Consider the following 22,285-nt stretch of genomic DNA (forward strand, 5'->3'; position numbering starts at 1 on the left):
GAAAATCTAAATGTACCTGGTTCGATGCCTGGTTTCGGCAGCTGATCATCTGGCTAACCTGTTTGGTCATTTTTAAACCTGTTGGTTGATCATCTAACATGTGTTAAATTTCAATTTACTCACTGCTTTTTAAGTTATTCTTCTTGAATGTGATTTGTATGATTATTAACGTGCAGAAATAGCTCAGTTGGGGGAGCGTTAGACTGAAGATCTAAATGTCCCTGGTTCGATCCGTGGTTTCGGCAGCTGATCATCTGGCTAACCTGTTTGGTCATTTTTAAACCTGTGGATTGATCTTCTAACATGTGTTGAATTTCAATTTACTCACTGCTTTTTAAGTTATTCTTCTTGAATGTGATTTGTATGGTTATTAATGTGACGAAATAGCTCAGTTGGGATAGCGTTTAGACTGAAGATCTAAATGTCCCTGTTTTGATCACTGGTTTCGGCAGCAGATCATCCGGCGGCAGATCATTATTTCAATTTACTCACTGCTTTTTAAGTTATTCTTGTTGAATGTGATTTATATGGTTATTAATGTGCCAAAAGAGCTCAGTTGGGAGAGCGTTAGACTGAAAATCTAAATGTACCTGGTTCGATCCCTGGTTTCGGCAGCTGATCATCTGGCTAACCTGTTTGGTCATTTTTAAACCTGTTGGTTGATCTACTAACATGTGTTAAATTTCAAATTACTCACTGCTTTTTAAGTTATTCATGTTGAATGTGATTTGTGTGGTTATTAATGTGCCGAAATAGCTCAGTTGGGAGAGCGTTAGACTGAAGATCTAAATGTCCCTGGTTCGATCCCTGGTTTCGGCAGCTGATCATCCGGCAGCAGATCATTATTTCAATTTACTCACAGCTTTTTAAGTTATTCTTGTTGAATGTGATTTGTATGGTTATTAATGTGCCAAAAGAGCTCAGTTGGGAGAGCGTTAGACTGAAAATCTAAATGTACCTGGTTTGATCCCTGGTTTCGGCAGCTGATCATCTGGCTAACCTGTTTGGTCATTTTTAAACCTGTTGGTTGATCATCTAACATGTGTTAAATTTCAATTTACTCACTGCTTTTTAAGTTATTCTTCTTGAATGTGATTTGTATGAATATTAACGTGCCGAAATAGCTCAGTTGGGAGAGCGTTAGACTGAAGATCTAAATGTCCCTGGTTCGATCCCTGGTTTCGGCAGCTGATCATCAGGCTAACCTGTTTGGTCATTTTTAAACCTGTTGGTTGATCTACTAACATGTGTTAAATTTCAAATTACTCACTGCTTTTTAAGTTATTCATGTTGAATGTGATTTGTGTGATTATTAATGTGCCGAAATAGCTCAGTTGGGAGAGCGTTAGACTGAAGATATAAATGTCCCTGGTTCGATCACTGGTTTCGGCAGCTGATCATTCGGCAGCAGATCATTATTTCAATTTACTCACAGCTTTTTAAGTTATTCTTGTTGAATGTGATTTGTATGGTTATTAATGTGCCAAAAGAGCTCAGTTGGGAGAGCGTTAGACTGAAAATCTAAATGTACCTGGTTCGATCCCTGGTTTCGGCAGCTGCTCATCTGGCTAACCTGTTTGGTCATTTTTAAACCTGTTGGTTGATCATCTAACATGTGTTAAATTTCAATTTACTCACTGCTTTTTAAGTTATTCTTCTTGAATGTGATTTGTATGACTATTAACGTGCAGAAATAGCTCAGTCGGGGGAGCGTTAGACTGAAGATCTAAATGTCCCTGGTTCGATTCCTGGTTTCGGCAGCTGATCATCTGGCTAACCTGTTTGGTCATTTTTAAACCTGTGGATTGATCTTCTAACATGTGTTGAATTTCAATTTACTCACTGCTTTTTAAGTTATTCTTCTTGAATGTGATTTGTATGGTTATTAATGTGACGAAATAGCTCAGTTGGGATAGCGTTTAGACTGAAGATCTAAATGTCCCTGTTTTGATCACTGGTTTCGGCAGCAGATCATCCGGCAGCAGATCATTATTTCAATTTACTCACTGCTTTTTTAAGTTATTCTTGTTGAATGTGATTTATATGGTTATTAATGTGCCAAAAGAGCTCAGTTGGGAGAGCGTTAGACTGAAAATCTAAATGTACCTGGTTCGATCCCTGGTTTCGGCAGCTGATCATCTGGCTAACCTGTTTGGTCATTTTTAAACCTGTTGGTTGATCTACTAACATGTGTTAAATTTCAAATTACTCACTGCTTTTTAAGTTATTCATGTTGTTTGTGATTTGTGCGGTTATTAATGTGCCGAAATAGCTCAGTTGGGAGAGCGTTAGACTGAAGATCTAAATGTCCCTGGTTCGATCCCTGGTTTCGGCAGCTGATCATCCGGCAGCAGATCAATATTTCAATTTACTCACAGCTTTTTAAGTTATTCTTGTTGAATGTGATTTGTATGGTTATCAATGTGCCAAAAGAGCTCAGTTGGGAGAGCGTTAGACTGAAAATCTAAATGTACCTGGTTTGATCCCTGGTTTCGGCAGCTGATCATCTGGCTAACCTGTTTGGTCATTTTTAAACCTGTTGGTTGATCATCTAACATGTGTTAAATTTCAATTTACTCACTGCTTTTTAAGTTATTCTTCTTGAATGTGATTTGTATGACTATTAACGTGCCGATATAGCTCAGTTGGGAGAGTGTTAGACTGAAGATCTAAATGTCCCTGGTTCGATCCCTGGTTTCGGCAGCTGATCATCAGGCTAACCTGTTTGGTCATTTTTAAACCTGTTGGTTGATCTACTAACATGTGTTAAATTTCAAATTACTCACTGCTTTTTAAGTTATTCATGTTGAATGTGATTTGTGTGATTATTAATGTGCCGAAATAGCTCAGTTGGGAGAGCGTTAGACTGAAGATATAAATGTCCCTGGTTCGATCACTGGTTTCGGCAGCTGATCATTCGGCAGCAGATCATTATTTCAATTTACTCACAGCTTTTTAAGTTATTCTTGTTGAATGTGATTTGTATGGTTATTAACGTGCCGAAATAGCTCAGTTGGGAGAGCGTTAGACTGAAGATCTAAATGTCCCTGGTTCGATCCCTGGTTTCGGCAGCTGATCATCAGGCTAATCGGTTTGGTCATTTTTAAACCTGTTGGTTGATCTACTAACATGTGTTAAATTTCAAATTACTCACTGCTTTTTAAGTTATTCATGTTGAATGTGATTTGTGTGATTATTAATGTGCCGAAATAGCTCAGTTGGGAGAGCGTTAGACTGAAGATCTAAATGTCCCTGGTTCAATCACTGGTTTCGGCAGCTGATCATTCGGCAGCAGATCATTATTTCAATTTACTCACAGCTTTTTAAGTTATTCTTGTTGAATGTGATTTGTATGGTTATTAATGTGCCAAAAGAGCTCAGTTGGGAGAGCGTTAGACTGAAAAGCTAAATGTACCTGGTTCGATCCCTGGTTTCGGCAGCTGATCATCTGGCTAACCTGTTTGGTCATTTTTAAACCTGTTGGTTGATCATCTAACATGTGTTAAATTTCAATTTACTCACTGCTTTTTAAGTTATTCTTCTTGAATGTGATTTGTATGACTATAAACGTGCAGAAATAGCTCAGTCGGGGGAGCGTTAGACTGAAGATCTAAATGTCCCTGGTTCGATTTCTGGTTTCGGCAGCTGATCATCTGGCTAACCTGTTTGGTCATTTTTAAACCTGTGGATTGATCTTCTAACATGTGTTGAATTTCAATTTACTCACTGCTTTTTAAGTTATTCTTCCTGAATGTGATTTGTATGGTTATTAATGTGACGAAATAGCTCAGTTGGGATAGCGTTTAGACTGAAGATCTAAATGTCCCTGTTTTGATCACTGGTTTCGGCAGCAGATCATCCGGCAGCAGATCATTATTTCAATTTACTCACTGCTTTTCAAGTTATTCTTGTTGAATGTGATTTATATGGTTATTAATGTGCCAAAAGAGCTCAGTTGGGAGAGCGTTAGACTGAAAATCTAAATGTACCTGGTTCGATCCCTGGTTTCGGCAGCTGATCATCTGGCTAACCTGTTTGGTCATTTTTAAACCTGTTGGTCGCACCCCGATCTGCTTCCTGGCGGGTTACCCCTTGTTCCCGCCTGTGCAGCACTGCTGCAGGTGGGGACCCTTCTACCCTGAAGGCTCCGGTAAGCGAGGGGGATCCCTCGCCTGGAGCCTCCACTGGCAGCGCTTCTCTGTCCGGGCGCCGGATGGCGCCCTAACGAAAAGCCGCTGCCCCCCGACCGCCTCCAGAAGCAGATTGTCGGCCTAACGTCCGTTAGGCCGACGATCCGCGGCGGCGGTCAACATCATCGCCCTGCTCTCCTCTGCCATGGTCTCCTTGTTGGCTGACAGGGAGGCCTACGGCCCGGAGGAAGCCGTGAGATGGCTGGCGGTTTCCCGTTTTTTCCAGCGCCATCCTCCAGCTATGCCAGCCGTTAGCCGTTTCGGCCGGCCGGCATATGGCGTGGGCTACCATGATTCAAAGGGTCATATGGCTCTCCCACACTGCGGTGCAGGAACGAGAGCGGGCCAGCCTCGTCCAGGGTCCACTAGCGCCTGATGGCCTATTTGGTCCCCGGTTCTCCGAGGTGCTCGCGCACCAGCAGTCATTCCGTGAGAATCGTTCCCGGTTCTGGGCGATTCTCACGGGCTCCTCCCACCAGCAGGCTGGGAGGAGGCGGGGTCCGGGCCGGTCCCAGCGTTCCAGGGGGCCGCCTCCGACTCCAGCCCCGGTGCCGCAGCAGCCGCCGCAGACGGGTAGAGCAGCGCCACGGACCGGTAAGTTCCAGAAGCTTGCTCCTACTTTTTCTTTCCCTATTAAAGAAAAAGTAAAGACCGTTCGGCCGAACAGCGGTACATGGTACCTAAGAGCGATATTCCTCAGGCCACCTAGGTGCCACCTATGTTGCCTCTTCCCCCCTCTCAGCCCTGTGGCTGTAGGGTGGCGACCGTCGGACGGCGTGTTCACATGGCCTCTGGTTCACCTGCTTCGAAGAACCGGCGTCCCTTGGAGCCTCGTGGATGGATCAGAGACTCGTTGCACGAGCCCGTGGATACGGCCGCTTGTACCGGTCTCCCAGTTCCCCACATTATAGGTGAGGAGACGGGTCCGCGCGCTGTGGCTACAGCCTGCGGACAGCGCATGCGCACAGGTGCGGCGGCCGGACGGCTAGCTCCCTGTTCAGCGGGCACGAGCGCAACGTCTAGACAGCTCGTTGTTTTTACAGCGGCTGGATCTGGTACGTCTCCTACGCTCGCTGAGCCTCCTCCCGTTCATGGGAAGCCCCCCTTGGCTCACACGCAGTGTGGAGGCAGTAGGGGCAGAGGAATACGGGTTATTCCTGGACGGTCTTCCTCAGCTGTCGGCTCGCCCTCTCTCCGACCGCTATGCGTGTTGGCAAGAGCGGTGCGTTCTGCCATCGTGGTTGGACACCACGTTGAGATGGGGCCATCCCATACAGTTCAAGCGTCGTCCCCCACCCTTTATGGGGTTGGTGGAGACCACGCTACGGGACCCGGCTGCGAGCAGGGCTCTGGCAGCAGAGGTGACACGTCTCTTGGTAAAGGGGGCCATCACTGTCGTTCCCCCCCACGAGTCTCACCTAGGGTTTTATTCCCGCTACTTCCTGGTTTCCAAGAAGCCAGGGGAAAAGATACCTATTCTGGATCTTTGCGTGTTCAACAGATCCGTTGCCACGAGGAAGTTCAGAATGCTCACTGTCGGATTGTTCCGGTGTGTGAGAGAGGGCGATTGGTTCACATCCCTGGATCTCAAGGATGATTACTTCCACGTCCCTGTTCGGCAGGCACACAGGAAGTTTCTCCGCTTTGCCTTTATGGGATGGCATACGAGTACCAGTGTCTGCCGTTCGGCTATTCCCTGGCTCCGCGCACCTTCTCGAAGTGTGTGGAGACGGCGTTGGAACCGCTCAGGCGTCAGGAAAAGAGGATTCTCTTCTACCTAGATGACCTGCTTATTCTGAGCAACTCAGAAGAGACCGCGAGAAGGGACACCATGTTGGTGATAAACCATCTCGCCTTCCTGGGTTTTGCCATCAACTGGGAGAAGAGCTCCCCGCTCCCCAGCCGGCAGACTGGGGAGCGGGGGCTTTTGTACTTGGGGCTTTTTTTACTTGGGGCTTTGCCTAGACTCAGCCACCATGACTGCGATGCTTTCGCCTCCTCGGCGAGACGCCATCCTGTCGTGTCGACGCTCTCTCGTTTTCGCGTTCGCAGAAACGTGACCGCACTGTCCACCATGCGCCTGTTAGGGCTGATGGCAGCTGCCCACCCCGTGGTCCCCCTGGGTCTGCTTTTTATGCGCAGACTCCAGCGGTGGTTTGCTCGCCAACGGTTAGACTCCAGGCGACACAAGCTCAGGGTGCTCCTCGTTTCCCGTTCGGTGTCGCCAGTCCTGGAATATTGGAAAAGACCCTCCGCCCTTCTCAGGGGTGTTCCCCTGGGCAGGGTGGCGTCCTACGTAGTGGTCTTCACGGACGCCTCATTGACGGGTTGGGGAGGAACCTGCCTCTCTTACTCGGTCGGGGACGAGTGGCGCACGCCCCCTACAGCACACTTAAATGTGTTGGAGCTCGACGCTGTGAGGAAAATGCTGTTGCATTTCTTTCACCTGGTGCGCGGCCGCTCCCCTGCTCTCCACCGAAAGGCGGTCGAGCTCTGGCTTTGGGCTCATCAGTATCTCCTCAGTCTGAGAGCCCTGCATATCGCGGGCGCTCAGAACTTTGGGGCGGACCTCATGTCTCGAGGCGGTCCCCGCCGAGACGAGGGGCGGTTACATCCCGACATTGTCAGACTGATCTGGCAGAAGTTCGGGACAGCACAGGTGGACCTCTTCGCGTCCAGGGAGAACACGCACTGCAGGTGGTGGTTCTCCCTCAGCCCTCGGGATCTTCCCCCGTTGGGGGTAGATGCGTTGGCACACACACCTTGGCCGCGGGCTCTCTTGTATGCGTTTCCCCCGCTCCAGCTGATCCTTCCTCTTCTGGAACGGGTCAGACAGGAGAGTCTGTCCATGATATTAGTGGCTCCGGAGAACCGTTCAGCTCTGTGATTTCCAGAGCTGGCCGCGCTCTCGCGGTCAGCGCCGTGGCCAGTACCGTTCAGGCGGATGCGCTCTCACAGGCCCACGGGACGGTGCACCACCCGCCCGATGTCTCGGGACGGCTGTTGGTTTGGCTCCTGAGAGGTTGATTCTGCAGGGCAAAGGTTTGCCTGAGACGGTTATCAACACTATTCAGAGCGCTCGTGCGCCTTCTACTTCTTCCCTCTATGCGGCGAAATGGTGCGCCTTCCTCTAATTGGTGTGAGAGGAACCACGCTGTCCCATCTCAATGCGAGGTGGGAAGCGTGCTTTCGTTTCTGCAAAACTTATTAAAAAAAGGTTTGGCCTTCTCCACTATCAAGGTCTATGCGGCAGCCGTTTCGGCTGGCCATGCAGGCTGTGATGGTGGACCGATCTTCAGCCATCCACTGGTCAAGAGATTCTTGCGTGGGGCTAGACGGGTTAGGCCTGTTTTCACGCGTGCTTAAACCATGCTGGGATCTCCCCACCGTGTTGCGCGGATTGTCCAGGGATCCCTTCGAGCCTCTTTCTCAGGCCCCCTTGGATGCCTTGTCATTTAAGACGGCACTCTTGTTGGCCTTGGTTTCTGCCAAGCGGGCCGGTGAGCTAACCGCTCTGTCTGTCAGCCCGAGTTGCTTGTTGCTAAACGAGGACAGCTCCTTTGCGTTGCTCAGACCTAATCCTGCGTTCCTCCCGAAGAACATTAATAGTTATTTTCGGTCGAGGGATATTGTGCTTAAGGCTTTTCACCCCCCGCCTCATTCTGATGAGGCGGAGGCGGAGTTGCATCTCCTATGCCCGGTTCGGGCGTTGGCTATGTACGTGAATCGCTCGGCCGCGTTCCGCTCCACACAACAGTTGTTTGTGTGTTATAGCGACGCTAGCAGGGGCCGCGCTCCTTCTAAGCAGCGGTTTTCTCGCTGGGTATGTGAGGGTGTTTGCTTAGCCTACTCTCGGCAGGGCTTGGCGCCACCGTTGGGCGTTAAAGCTCACTCCACACGGAGCGTGGCCGCTTCAACGGCTCTACTCAAGGGCGTTTCGGTGGAAGACATCTGCGCGGTTGCGTCTTGGTCTTCCCCCGGCCCCTTTGTCCGTTTGTACATGACATGTCCAGGGGCTCACTCTGCAACTCTGTGCTAGAGTCCGGGACCCCTTTTACGGCTTAAGAATATAGACATGTTCTTTAAAGCGGCGTGGTTGGATTTCCTCTCGCCGGCTGGCGAGTTGGACTTGATTACCAGTCTCACTCTCCCACCTTTTTTCAAATGAAAAACAGGCTAGGGAGGTTTTTCTATTGGCTCGCCAATTGTCAGGTGGCTTTGTTTGCCAGTGTGGCACTCCCGCCGTTTTTTCTTCTAAAAACGGCCGAGAGAGTCCCCTTATTGGAGAGCCGGATTCTGTGGCTCCGCCCCCGGTAGTAGCGGACCTAATGGAAACCGTGTTGCTCTGGTTTTTCTTTTCCTTTTCATGGGTTCCATGAAGCACGGATTAGAGCCGGAGTCTTTACAGACTCACTTTTTTCTCCCATGATCATTGCCTTGCTTGATCTAGGAGGAATTCGTTTTTCATTAAGCTGTTGTGTTTTACACTTCCTTGGCTTTTTTGAGTCTTAATGTGTTCTGGTGACTTAGGTCGTTTTGACTGGGGTCCAGCAGGAGTACATTGATCTAGGCTTCGCCCATAAGGCGAAGCCTAGACGGCGTAGCCTACATGAAATAGAACGATAGTTATGTTATTATAACTCTAGTTCTATGATTGTAGGCGTAGCCGTCTAGTTTCCCACCTGCTGTACCCTCCAAATGCTGAAAGAAAAGCGTGGAGGATGAGCGACGGTATTCACCGCGCTATATACACGATACCGTGGGAAATGTGGGCGGTGCCCACGCTGATAGGTGCATAGTTTGAATTTTCAGAAAAAAAGGCGAAACACTGATGCATAAAATTGTACAACGTAAGTTTTAATTGTCATGTGTATGTCAGTGCAAACAACTGATGAAAATGAAATGCAATATGTAAATACAATCTTACCATTGCAATTTGACTGAACAGACAAAATAAATAAATGAGAAACTATGTACAGAAAAGGAGTTTGGGTGTAAGGGAAGGTACCTCCGCAAGCCGGGTTACCGTTCTAGCCGCTACAAAATAAATCAAATATAGCCTACAACCTCTTACGACAGACAGCAAAATAAAAAAAATGGCTGACAGTAAAATAATTGTATCAGAGCGGTCGCTGCGAAGGCACGTTAAAAGAGGAATCTTACCATTGCAATTTGACTGAACAGACAAAATAAATAAATGAGAAACTATGTACAGAAAAGGACTTAGGGTGTAAGGGAAGGTACCTCCGCAAGGGTGATTGCTTGAAGGATAACTTGTTTTACCGCTTAAAGGGATATGCCCCCAGGTCACTTTTCTCCCCTTTAAAAGCGGACAGTCCATTACAACACCTAGATGTAGGCTTGGTGACCCAATTTGTGCTGGACTTTGCACCTGGTGTGCCTTGGAGTGATAAGGGAGGGAAGGGAGGGAGGGAGAGAGGTGGGGAGGGAGAGAGGGAGACCACCTTACAATGACACATTTAGGTAGATGCGCTTCAAACAGCTGAGCCAGACGAGATCTTTTGTGGAGCTCAACCAGACATATGGTGATACCCTACCTGAGTAAAAACAGACACAGTACACAACATGGAATAAGGAGAGATTAATATCAATGCATGCTCATCAACAGTCAAACACAGTCATGGGCGCACATGAGGGCTTGACATTGGCACCTGCCAACCGGCAAAGCGCTGGTAGAACTTGGTTGTGGCTAGAAACAATTTCGGTCTCAGTGTTCACTTTGACAGGTAAGTCTTTGGAAAGAAAAGTCACAACAGTTGCTAAAAAGCTAATGTCAAACCCTGGAGCGCACATCATTCTCTCACACACACACACACACACACACACACACACACACACACACACACACACACACACACACACACACACACACACACACACAGCTTACTATTAAGTGTGCTGCAACAAGCCTTCCTGTGCTCTTCACATGGACTGGACAGCATGGATTCCAACATCAGAGTTTGGATGGAGGATCAGGTAAGTCTGAGAGATGGGTAGATGGGGAGGTTAAGTTAAGGGATTGGGGGAGTAGGGACAGATAAACCAGGGGGGGATAAACCACATATTAGGGAAATGAGTACAAGATAGCACTGGTGCTACCCTGATAACACTACTTTATTGCATTGCTTACAATATTGCTTCATCAGTACAGGACCCCTGATGTAGCATGTTTTCTTTTTAGAGAAACGGGTCCAAACTGATATGATATGCAACAATAACAGCAATAAGCTCGCGACCATATAACATCAAAAAATAACCGTCAGCTGCCTTCCAACAACCAAATTTGATGCCCACAACTTCACATCGTCCAGTAAACACGGCATTCAATACCAAAAAAAACAAACAAGTAAACCGGTTCACTTAGCCAAGGTAAGGCAAACCCCACCCGTTTGACAAAGTACCCGCTAAATTGCTAGCGCTAGTCGTAATGTTGTACACAAATTCGCTAACAACTGTAGCTAGCCGCCAGCCAGCTAGCTAGCCGCCAGCCGGGTTACCGTCTAGCCGCTGCAAAATAATTCAATTATAGCCTACCTCTTACGACAGCAAAATTCCAAAAAATGGCAGAGAGTAAAATAATTTTATCAAAGAGGTCGCTGCGAAGGCATGTTAAAGAGGAACGGATGCTGCGTTGGCAGCGCTTCATGCTAGCGGGCCCACTCACTTTAACCTGGCCGCTGGCGCAGACACATTAGATACACCACCAAGTGTCCCAGCTTACACCGAAATAGACAACGACGACGCAATTGAAAGCGGAGATGGGGATTGGGTAATGGCATCAGAGGAGAGCGCCTCCTCTGGCGAGGATGACTGGGAGTTCAATGATTTGTCGAGCTCTAGCAGTGGCTCAGATTCAGAGGAGGGGGGCAGTTTTCAAAGGGACTTAAGACATGAGCTCAAGGAATGGGCAATCTCAACAAATACACCAATTTCCCACATTTCCAGCCTGCTCTCCGTGCTTCGCAAGCACTTCCCAGATTCCAAACTGCCAAAAGATGGCCGCACTCTCCTGTCAACCCCTACTTATGCGGAGATAGTACCAAAAGCTGGGGGGAACATGCACTATTTTGGTGTGGCAAAAGGGATCTTGGGCCGAATGCAAGAACAGGACTTAGCTAAAAACCAAACACTAAAACTACAAATAAATGTGGATGGCCTGCCCCTTTATAAAAGCAGCAGCCAGCAATTTTGGCCAAATCTTGCACTAATTGAAGAGGACCCCATTAGATCCCCATTTCTAATTGGTTTATATTGTGGATACTCCAAGCTAACCGATGCAAGCGAGTACCTCTCTGACTTTGTGGCAGAGATGGGGAAGCTTGCATCTGATGGCTTGGAGTATCAGTCAAAAAAAATTAAAATCGAAATTTCCTGTTTTGTCTGTGATGCACCGGCAAGGGCATTTCTAAAAAACATAAAAGCACACAATTCCTATTACGGCTGCGAAAGGTGCATGCAAGAGGGCTCATGGGCGAACCAACGCCTAAATTACTCCGAAACAGATGCGGTTCTCAGAACCGATGACAGTTTTGCCACAAAAGTCAACCAGGAACATCACAAAGAGGGCGACAGTCCATTACAACACCTAGATGTAGGCTTGGTGACCCAATTTGTGCTGGACTTTATGCACCTGGTGTGCCTAGGAGTGATGAGAAAGTTGATCTGGCTGTGGCAGAGAGGGCCCCTTCCAACCCGCATTGGGAGTCAATCCATCTGCATTATTTCGGAGAACTTAATCAAATTGGGCAAGAGGCTGCCAAAGGAGTTTGGACGCAAGGGAAGGTCCCTCCGTGAGGTTGATCGGTGGAAGGCCACTGAATTTAGGACTTTTTTACTATACACTGGCCCCATTGCATTAAAAAAAAAACTACCAAAAACACATGTATCAACATTTTCTGTTACTCCACGTAGCAATTACAATTTTATGTTCCTCCTGGTAGTGTTCGTTCAGAATTTTCACGCCATCTATGGGGACTTTCTGGTGTATAACGTCCACAGCTTGATCCACCTGGCAAGTGATGTTAGAAAATATGGCCCACTACCCCAAATTTCAGCCTTTCCCTTCGAAAATTTCTTGTATAAATTAAAGAAACTAATTAGAAAGCCAAACCAGACAGTACAACAAATTGTTAAACGATTAACGGAAAAATCAAGCATCAACCCAGTCTGTCCATCTTCCCATAACCAAAGTTCACCCTCAACAACACAGTACGCCACTGATAGATTTACCCTGTCCACAAAGGATGGGAACAACACAGTTTCGTGTGGTGGTGCCACTTTTAAAATAGAGGCAATTAGCAGGACACTTGGTGGTACGTCTTTTGTGGCGAGGCAATATTTAGACCAACGTCCATTTTTCAACCACCCTGTTGATTCAACTGCACTGGGGACAGCTGTAGTTGGGAACCTGGCAGAAGGGGTAAAAAATTTTTTTATTTTTTTGGTCATGGGCCCCCCCTCTGCCTTGGGCCCCCCCACAACTGTCCCCTTTGTCCCCGCAGTCCGACGGCCCTGCCTGCAGATGAGGGGGAGAAGCATACAAGGTCTGATTACAGATGGCCATGCATTATCACTCACATAAAGACATTTTGTGATTGGCAAGTTTGCAGTCTTACAAAACTGTTGTTGTTCATACTCTTGTACTGTTCCAATGTATAGGGCTAAGAAAAAAGAAAAAAAAGGAGTCCTCCACAAGCCCCTGCTTTTCCCACCTGCTTTTAGATCATCACAGCAGGACATACATAAAGGTATAACACATCATTCCAAATCTGAATTCTGCTATTCTACTCACTATCTTTTTTGAATGTCTCGAATCTGGGAAATTTGAATGTAATGAACTTCAATACACTGACTACTCTGATTATAAATATACATCTTCTTGCCTACAGTTGCTGCCCACACATCAGCTGCTCTTGAACAGGCCTCTGCCCAGATCTCTGGCAACATTCAAAGTCAATTCGGTACACAAACATCTGGCCTTACACAGCAATACTGAAAATCTGTTTAAACTTAATTAGGGACTTGTTAATTGTTCATTTTAGCAAAGGGTCTTGACATGACAGCCATGATGTTTTTCTGTCCTGTAGAACGGGATCATGCACTCCTGCGTGCTGTGGATGAGTTGAAGGCCTTGGTGAGGCAGAACAACCTCCTCCTCCAGGCCCTTACTAGGCAAAAAACTACAGCAGCAGCAGCAGCAGACACTCTATCTGAGGAATTTAAGTTCCCAATGAACTGCGAGGAAGACCTTCAAAGGGTGGACGATCTTCTGAGGGAGAAATCCCGGGAAAAGGCCCTGGTATAGTCATGACTTCTATAATACTGATATATTTCAGTTCTTTGCTACAATGCATTACCAAAGATCAAAGTGCATGAAAGTCCTTGTGCACAACCCTTCAGCTTTCCAGGTGCAGGTGTTAGGCAGGAAAACGTGATCAAATATGAAAAGTTCATTAAACACCGCACACTGGATACTGTTCTTTTTTCTCTTTATTTTTAGGAGCGAACAACGCGTTTCGCCCAATGCGTTTTCAGGTTTGAACCTGAAGACGCATTGGGCGAAACGCGTTGTCCATGTTTCGCTGTAACATAAAGCTGTGTTGTCTTTACTAGTTTCACTACAATGTAATGACCACGATTAGCTAGTGGAAAATACATTTGTGTCTAGTACAGTGATATATTTGTATATGTTAGGCAATATATTGAGATGGCAGTGTGCGAAATACCCGACAATATTCGGGGATGTCCTCATCCCCAGATTGTTCTCGATATGCAGTAGCCAGCTAGGCCATAACATTACATAACATGAACATGAACTGAATAAATGCCAGGTATAGCATATCGGAGACGGGCACACAATCAGTGCATTTGCAAATGAGAGCATGCAGTATGACCGATCTTGTGACATGTGGTCGGAGAGAGTCGTGTGTCTGTGTGTATGTAGAGCAAGTTGTTGAAGGAAGTGTTTCTACTTGACGTTACAATATTTCATGGATGCAAGCAAGCCAAGACAATCAATCAATATCTATAGCCTACATGACAACACACACACACACACACACACACACACACACACACACACACACACACACACACACACACACACACACACACACACACACACACACACACACACACACACACACACACACACACACGCATTTGTGACCATTTTAGCGCATAATGACGGCTGCCTATTATGCTTATGGCAGTAGGATTCTATTATTTGGAGGATTTATAGCCTACTTGTAGTGAAGTATTTTTAACAGTGTGTGGAATCTACAGCTGATCACTTTCACTGGCTAAGCAAAATTAATCCCGAACAGTTGGACCTCTGAATTGATCCTGAAAGCCTTTGTCCTAGAATAATTCATTTGTATTCCGTTTTAGGCCATCTCACTAAATGTCACTTAAATGTAGCCTATTTAAGCTCACCAAGTCCAGTATTCAGAATTCAAAGCATTTATTCACAAATACGTTCTATTTTTTTGACAAGCGGAGCCGACAGTCATGTGCAAGTATGCAAATTAGCCATGTGCGCCAAACAGAAGATAGACGCAATGAACTGATTGTTGTGCATTGTTGTGGATATTTAGGCTGGTTAGTTGTGGTTGTTTGTGGTCTTAGTGAAACAGTCTTGCCTTGGAGTTGGAGAAGTTGGATTGATTGTGTGAATGTCCGAGAGAGAGCGCACCTGCCGTGGTGATGTTGGGCTTGTTGTGGGCTTCTATGTGATCAATGATGTATCTGTCTGATCGTATTAGCTGTAGATGGATGGTTAAATAATGTCACAAGATCGGTCATACTGCAGGCTCTCATTTGCAAATGCACTGATTGTGTGCCCGTCTCCGATATGCTATATACCTGGCATTTATTCAGTTCATGTTCTTTTGAGTGCGCAAGAACGGTGCCAATTATTGTCGTGTTTGCATTGTAATGCACAACTTTGCCCCTCCCTGTTATAAAATAAAGTGCATCGCAACAACTTTAGCCAATGCAGGCTCCTATTGCTTTAACAGTGTGTTTAAAGTGTGTGCGTGTGTGTGCGTGTGTGTGTCTGTGTGTGTGTGTGTGTGTGTGTGTGTCTGTGTGTGTGTGTGTGTGTGTTGTCATGTAGGCTATAGATATAGATTGATTGTCTTGGCTTGCTTGCATCCATGAAATATTGTAACATCAAGTAGAAACACTTCCTTCAACAACTTGCTCTACACACACACACACACACACACACACGACTCTCTCCGACCACATGTCACAAGATCGGTCATACTGCATGCTCTCATTTGCAAATGCACTGATTGTGTGCCCGTCTCCGATATGCTATACCTGGCATTTATTCAGTTCATGTTCATGTTATGTAATGTTATGGCCTAGCTGGCTATTGCATATCGAGAACAATCTGGGGATGAGGACATCCCCGAATATTGTCGGGTATTTCGCACACTGCCATCTCAATATATAGCCTAACATATGCAAATATATCACTGTACTAGACACAAATGTATTTTCCACTAGCTAATGGTGGTCATTACATTGTAGTGTAACTAGTAAAGACAACACAGCTTTATGTTACAGCGAAACATGGAGGCACTGCAGCTCTGATTGGTTAGACAGCCTTCAAACTTAGTGGTCAAGCAAAGAAGAGGGAGGGGCTCGTTCTGCATACCTAATAGCCGGAGTGAATAACTAATAGCCGGAGTGAATGACTAATAGCCGGAGTGAATGATTAATAGCCGCGGCTATTAGTCATTCAAAACCGTACGGAATCCGTACGGAAACCGTACGGATTCCGTACGGAATTCTTGCCAAACCGTATGGATTCCGTGCGGTTTTGCACTTTTACTGCGCCATTCTAGGGCCGGATTGTGGCCTTCTTCGCTTTCCATACGATATAGGATCGCGGAGCACTGTGCTGTCTGACTACAACCGCTGGGGACCATGTGCGGCTACCAGGATAAGGCTGCATTCTGACCTCATCTCCAGGCTCGAGAGCGACACAAGGTTTGCCTGCTCTCTTGCGGTCATTATAGTACTTTTGATTGTCCTTAGTCTGATCTAGCAGACGCTTGACTTTCAGTGGGTCATAGGCCGTTGGTGCAAGGAGCTCACGTGCCATAGGCAGCTTGTTGCGTGGCCTCCTTCCCATGAGCAGTTGAGCTGGTGAAAGGCCTACCGACTCGAGGGGAGTAGTCCTGTAATCCAGTAGTGCAAGATGTTTGTCTGGTGCCTTGTTCCACAGCCTCTTCACAGTTTGCACGGCACGCTCCGCATCACCGTTTGAGTGTGGCGTGTGTGGGGAAGACGTGACGTGTAGGATGCTGTAACTCTTGCAAAAGTCTTTAAACTCCTCTGAGGAGTACTATGGGCCATTGTCGGTCCTCATCGTTGCAGGGATGCCGTGCCTTCCAAACTGCGCCTTAAGTGTGTCTATGACAGTGTGACTGCGCGCGTCTCTCAATCCGTCCACTTCAATGAACTTTGAGTAGTAGTCCACAAGCAGTATGTACTGTTTCCCTTCAAATTCGAAAAGGTCTGATGCTACCTTCTCAAAGGGAAGGTGGGGTGTTTCCGTTGGTTTGAGCGGTTGTCTGGGCAGTTTATTTTGAAAATCTGCACACAAACTGCAGTTTCTGACTACTTCTTCAATTTGTGCACTCATACCTGGCCAGTAGAGGGCTTCACGAGCTCGCTGTTTGCTTTTCACTATTCCCAGGTGTGATTGGTGTATGAGCCTCAGCATGTGCTTACGCATGGTGGGGGGTACTACTATTCGGAGTCCCTTGAAGATGAGTCCATCGGACAACGCGAGCTGGCTTCTCGAGTCCCAATATGGCTGAATCTGAACAGGCACCTCACGCCTGTGCTCTGGCCAGCCACACTGAATAATCTGTTGGAGACAGCTGAGCTCTTCTTTTGTGCGTACTTGTAGTTCTGTATATTTCTGATCACCGACAGAGACAAAGTTCAGCATGGAGATGCACTCTAAGCCATCCATCTCTGGTGTGTTCTCCGATAGCTGTGCTCTGGACAGTGTGTCCGGGAGCTCCATGTCTTTTCCTCTTCTATACCTTACAGTGAGATCATACCACTGCAAGCGAAGACGCATTCTCTGAATCCGCATGGGTATAGACAACAGGGATTTCTTGAAGATGTCTTCAAGAGGTTTGTGATTGTTGTACACTGTGACATGTGTTCCAAATATGTAATTGTGGAACTTAGTGCAGGCATGGACAATGGAGAGTGTCTCTTTTTCAATTTGCGCGTAGCGCGTCTCTGCGTCAGTGAGTGACCTTGAGGAGAAAGCGATGGGCTGATCCTCTTGCAGCAGGACCGCTCCTAGTCCGCTGCTGCTGGCATCACAGAATATCACAACAGGCTTTGCAGGATCAAAATACTTCAGCACTGGGGGATGTGTGCACAGCTCTTTTAGTTTGTCAAACGCCTGTTGCTGAGCTGGCTGCCATGCAAACTCCACATCTCTCTTTAGGAGCTGGCGCAGCGGCGCATCCACTTCACTGAGGTTAGGGATGAACTTCGACAGGTAAGTGACGAAGCCCAAGAAGCGGTGGACACCTTCTTTATCCAACGGTGGTGACATGCCCTGAACAGCTTCCACTTTCGCTGGGTCAGGCTTCAGACCATCAGCTGTTATCAGGTGTCCCACGTATGGCACAGAAGGCTGGCGTATGTGGCATTTATTGAAGTTAAGCTTCAGGTTGTAGCTCGTAGCTTTCTCGACCACTCTGCGCAGAATTGCATCGTGTTCCTGCACTGTGGGGGCAGCTATAAGGATGTCGTCCATCACGCTTACAGCTCCTTCAATACCCTCGAGCATCTGTTCCATGATGCGTTGGTAGATTTCAGGCGCGCATTTTATACCAAAGGGGAGTCTAAGCCATCTAAACCGACCTATTGGTGTATTGAAGGTTGTGAGGAAGGACGATGATTCATCCAACTCTATCTGCAGAAATCCTGATTTTGCATCTAGGACTGAGAAGACTTTAGCACCTGGTATCATTGAGACAACCTCCTCTACGGTTCGCATGGGGTGATGTTCTCTCTTTATGACTTTATTTAGGTCACTTGGGTCTATGCAGATTCTCACCTTGCCATTTTTTACTACGGCGACCATGGAACTCACCCACTCAGTAGGCTGCTCAACTTTGGTAATGTAGCCATCTTCTTCCATTTCATGCAGTTTCTCCAGTATCTTGCCTCTGAGAGGCAAGATACTTTATGGTGTATTTACCTGGCATGGTTCCAGTGGTGCGCGTCAGCTCTGGGAACTCAAGAAGTCCAGCAGGAACACGCTGTGTTTCAGTATTGTCAGGGTTTCGTGTGTAGCGCCTCTCTGCATCACTCTCCAGTAAGTCAAGGCGCACAATCAGCCCCAACGCTTCAGCTGAAGCGCCACTGAGCACATTCTCTTGAGCAATGTCCAAAATTTCAAACACTGTGGTCTCTTTACACTTTTTAGACTTGACTTGTAGATTAACAGCAGCTACAAGCTTCAGCCGGTGATTGGAGTATGAGCGGAGCACTGTCTCAGAGCGCTGCAGCTCACCTGTGTGGGCAAGCAACTGGTAGCTATTTAGAGTCAATGTGTTACACTTTGCGCCTGTATCAATTCTGAATTTCACTTTTTTAGACAGAATTTTCAATTTGACCACCCATTTATCAACAGTGGGGTCTTCGGGCTGCATCATATTTATGCTCAGCATTCCCTCATCATCTGTTGAGTCTTGGTCCGAGTCAATACTCACAGTGTTTACTGCACGCTTGTGGCACACTGCCACCCAGTGGTTGGGTTTGTGGCAGTAGGAACAAACAGAGCCTTTTGCTGGACACTTCCCTTGGTTCCACTTGTGCTGTGGGTCTTTTCCACACTTGGTGCAGTTTTTTGACGAGCTGACCGATGCTTGTTGTCGATAAGTAGAATTTCCTTTGTAGGGCATTGCCTTACTGGGCACGAATTGCTTCGGTTTAACAGACACTGCTGACATCTGTGAATCCTCTTCTCTAACTATTTTCATTTGTTTTTGTGATAATTCGAATTGCTGAGGAAGTTCTATGGCTTTATCTAACGTGAGGCTCTCGCCTCTTTCAAGCAGCCGCTCTTGGACCCGCTTCTCTCTCACTCCCGAGATTATGGCGTCAATTAGCATATCGTCAGGCTGAGGATACTCGCAGTCCATCAGAATTAGCCTTACATCCTTCAGGAAGTTATCAAAACTTTCCGTCGGCACTTGCTTTCTCTGTTTGAAACGGTGCCTGGCTATCCTCTTATTTTTTCGAGGTCTGATATAATTGGCAAATTTGTCCAGTACCTTAGACGGATCTTGCTTTTCTCCGTCTTCCCAGGGCAGCGTCTCCCTGCCTTGCTCTCCGATCCACGTACCTAGCCAGCCTGCCTGTTGTTTAGGCGCCAAGTCGGAGAGGGGACCCTCAAAGACGAACGTTACGTGACTCCGGAATCTTGAAAACTCTTGATACAAATCCGAGGCGTCCCAATCTATTTTGGGATGTTCGAACTGCGACGAAGCCATTTTCCCACAGTTCCTGTTCTTGAAAAACTTCTGACACCATGTAAGATACTCTGGTCAACAGATACGCTTTAGTCTTGGAGTTGACAGTAGGTTTATTGAACTGCGCATGCGTACCAACGGCACTACGCGTACCCAGGCGGGACAGACCGTAGTCGAGTAAATCAAACAATACATTACAAACACAAACGCAGGAAACACGTGAGCTGCTAGTTAAGCGAAAGCAGCGTCCCTAGCAACCTGACGTCGTTGAAACATGCGAGCGAGCCGATTAAATCTTCCTAATAACTGTAAAACTAAAGATCAGACACAATCACTGACTGAAGATTATGCAAGTAAAAAGTATATTTCTCGCTAGAAATGTTATTAGAAACACGTTTAACGGTGAATCGATCCTAAAATATTGCATTTCCCATTCAGATAATAAAGATTAATAAAGATCATACACATTCACTGACTGAAGATTATGCAAGGAAAATGTACATTTCTCGCTAGAAATGTCATTAGAAACACGTTTAATGGTGTATCTGTCCTAAAATATTGCATTTCCCATTCAGATAATAACGATTAATATGGCTACGTAACAATTTCACCAAATGCTAGGAGAACGTATCGCCCCCTGTTGGTGCTATTCCCCCATTCATTTCGAATGGAGAAGGACGCGTGTTCAGGGTGACGCTTTGGTCAGGCAAAGCGTGACCCTGAACATGCCTTGCGATGTGGACAGACGTATCTATTTTTGTAATGTAAGTATAATAAAGTGTATGGGCGTTGTCCTTATACCGGGTTGTATCCTTATATCCTTATAGCCTACTCATCAAATGAATAGATTTAGCAAAAAATGTGAGTTATTTTTTCCAACTGTTGATTTGAGTTTTGATCTTAAATCATTTACACCTGAATAAAATGGCTAAAACCCTAAATGCACAGAGCAAAAACATATATGTGGCATACATACCTCCCGCGACCTGTAGAGGCGCTCGTATTAGATACGCTCCAGTGGGTCGTAATCCGTGGCAGTACAAACGACCTATAAGTCATTTTGCGGAAATGTTGCTCCTCAGAGAGTCAGGGGCCATACCTCACTGGTTGAATGTAGGTTTTTGTGTTTTCTTGTATTTTAGATTTTTTTTGCCTTCGAAGTAACACATGCAAACCGTGTGCTTGCCACAGCGCATACTATTTCAAATGTTTCTTTTTTTGGTAACTGGGTAGAAAACCTAAAAGTGACAATTGATCAACTTCACAGATCAAGATGGATTAGTGCGTGTAATGAAGCCGCCGGCTACGATCGAACATTCTCCAGTGGATGCAAGTCCGTTAGGATTTTATACTTTATGTTGTAAATGCCTCGGCATAGTAATCAGACAATATTGCTCTTTGTATGATAGGAGGCCGATACAAATCTTGGATGGGTCATCTGAAAGGACTGAGATGTGCTCAGCATCTCCAACATTATAGCCTAGATAAAACTATCATTTGTAAAAAACGGAGGGCTAATGTCACGATCCTACTGTTGGGTAAGGTTAAGCTGGATGGTAACTGGTGGTCATGGTAACGGTGGGAGTGGGGTCACCTGGGGGATCCAAGATGGTGGATATACACAGCATGGTGGCCAGTGGTTACAGGCCCTGGCAGGATAAGACTTTGTAAAGCCATTCACCCAGAAGCCAGCACACACCAGAGCTAAGGAGTCCAACGGGGGAACGTGACCGCCCCTTCACCGTCTTTGTTTGTCAAGTGTTTGTCCAAACATGTAAACCATAACTGAACGAGACAGCTACCGTTCACCACAACGCTTGGGCTATCCCCATAACAAGAGAGAGAAGGACCAGCGCTCACCAGGAACCCAGGTGAGTCACTACACACGTGCCCCGGAAGCTAGTTGCCTACCAGCTGTGGTTATACTACGTATGTGTCTCGACTCCTGCCTAGACAGAGAGCCGGTTTTCCCTAGATACCAGTGGGGTCGTGACACTACGCAAATAGTCTGGAGTGAACTGAGGCCAGGTCCTCGATTGGTTGTGTTGGCTATGTAAGGCTATTTAAATATATTAAAGATTTGCGTGAGAATCTATAGGCCTATCCCTTCACTCCAGCAAAAAGTCATTTGATATGCCAAGATGTCGAGCCGTGGTCTTATCAATCGCTCCCAGTGGATTGCACGTATAATTTGCGCTCCGATATCAGCAGTTCTCTCATCAAAAGGGCATGCCATTGTGAACACATGAAATCTGCGGTGAACGCGGGTTTAAATGACATAAAAATCTCACTTTATGAGGTTTTCTAACGTAAATATGAGTTCCCCTAGCCTGCCTATGGTCCCCCAATGGCTAAAACTTGCGTTTGGTGTAAAACGAGCACTAGCTGTTCTGCTCGCCTTTGAAAAAACGGAGGCTCAAGTGCGCTGATTTGGAATGTCTGTATTCATGACGTCATCAGGAATCTCTGCTCCTCCCCTTACTCTGACTGGCCCGCCCAGAGACGTTGGCCCGCCAATGAGACTTGACCGTGCGAGCGCCACATGTGTGT

The 22,285-nt window shown here is 46.6% G+C and overlaps 9 non-coding genes across 9 annotated transcripts; all 9 read left to right on the forward strand.

Annotated features, from left to right (window-relative positions):
• The first annotated feature begins 746 nt into the window (after positions 1-746).
• Positions 747-819, forward strand: trnaf-gaa (transfer RNA phenylalanine (anticodon GAA)). Its single transcript has one exon. It is a non-coding gene; the product is annotated as a tRNA-Phe (tRNA).
• A 295-nt stretch (positions 820-1,114) lies between these two features.
• Positions 1,115-1,187, forward strand: trnaf-gaa (transfer RNA phenylalanine (anticodon GAA)). The gene has a single exon. It is a non-coding gene; the product is annotated as a tRNA-Phe (tRNA).
• A 132-nt stretch (positions 1,188-1,319) lies between these two features.
• trnaf-gaa (transfer RNA phenylalanine (anticodon GAA)) lies at positions 1,320-1,392 on the forward strand. Its single transcript has one exon. It is a non-coding gene; the product is annotated as a tRNA-Phe (tRNA).
• Positions 1,393-1,687: 295 nt separating this feature from the next.
• Positions 1,688-1,760, forward strand: trnaf-gaa (transfer RNA phenylalanine (anticodon GAA)). The gene has a single exon. It is a non-coding gene; the product is annotated as a tRNA-Phe (tRNA).
• A 502-nt stretch (positions 1,761-2,262) lies between these two features.
• On the forward strand, positions 2,263-2,335 carry trnaf-gaa (transfer RNA phenylalanine (anticodon GAA)). Its single transcript has one exon. It is a non-coding gene; the product is annotated as a tRNA-Phe (tRNA).
• A 295-nt stretch (positions 2,336-2,630) lies between these two features.
• trnaf-gaa (transfer RNA phenylalanine (anticodon GAA)) lies at positions 2,631-2,703 on the forward strand. The gene has a single exon. It is a non-coding gene; the product is annotated as a tRNA-Phe (tRNA).
• A 132-nt stretch (positions 2,704-2,835) lies between these two features.
• Positions 2,836-2,908, forward strand: trnaf-gaa (transfer RNA phenylalanine (anticodon GAA)). The gene has a single exon. It is a non-coding gene; the product is annotated as a tRNA-Phe (tRNA).
• Positions 2,909-2,998: 90 nt separating this feature from the next.
• trnaf-gaa (transfer RNA phenylalanine (anticodon GAA)) lies at positions 2,999-3,071 on the forward strand. The gene has a single exon. It is a non-coding gene; the product is annotated as a tRNA-Phe (tRNA).
• Positions 3,072-3,203: 132 nt separating this feature from the next.
• trnaf-gaa (transfer RNA phenylalanine (anticodon GAA)) lies at positions 3,204-3,276 on the forward strand. Its single transcript has one exon. It is a non-coding gene; the product is annotated as a tRNA-Phe (tRNA).
• The last annotated feature ends 19,009 nt before the right edge of the window (positions 3,277-22,285 follow it).

This window comes from Gadus morhua, chromosome 17, assembly GCF_902167405.1.
Source record: "Gadus morhua chromosome 17, gadMor3.0, whole genome shotgun sequence".
Classification (NCBI taxonomy): domain Eukaryota; kingdom Metazoa; phylum Chordata; class Actinopteri; order Gadiformes; family Gadidae; genus Gadus; species Gadus morhua.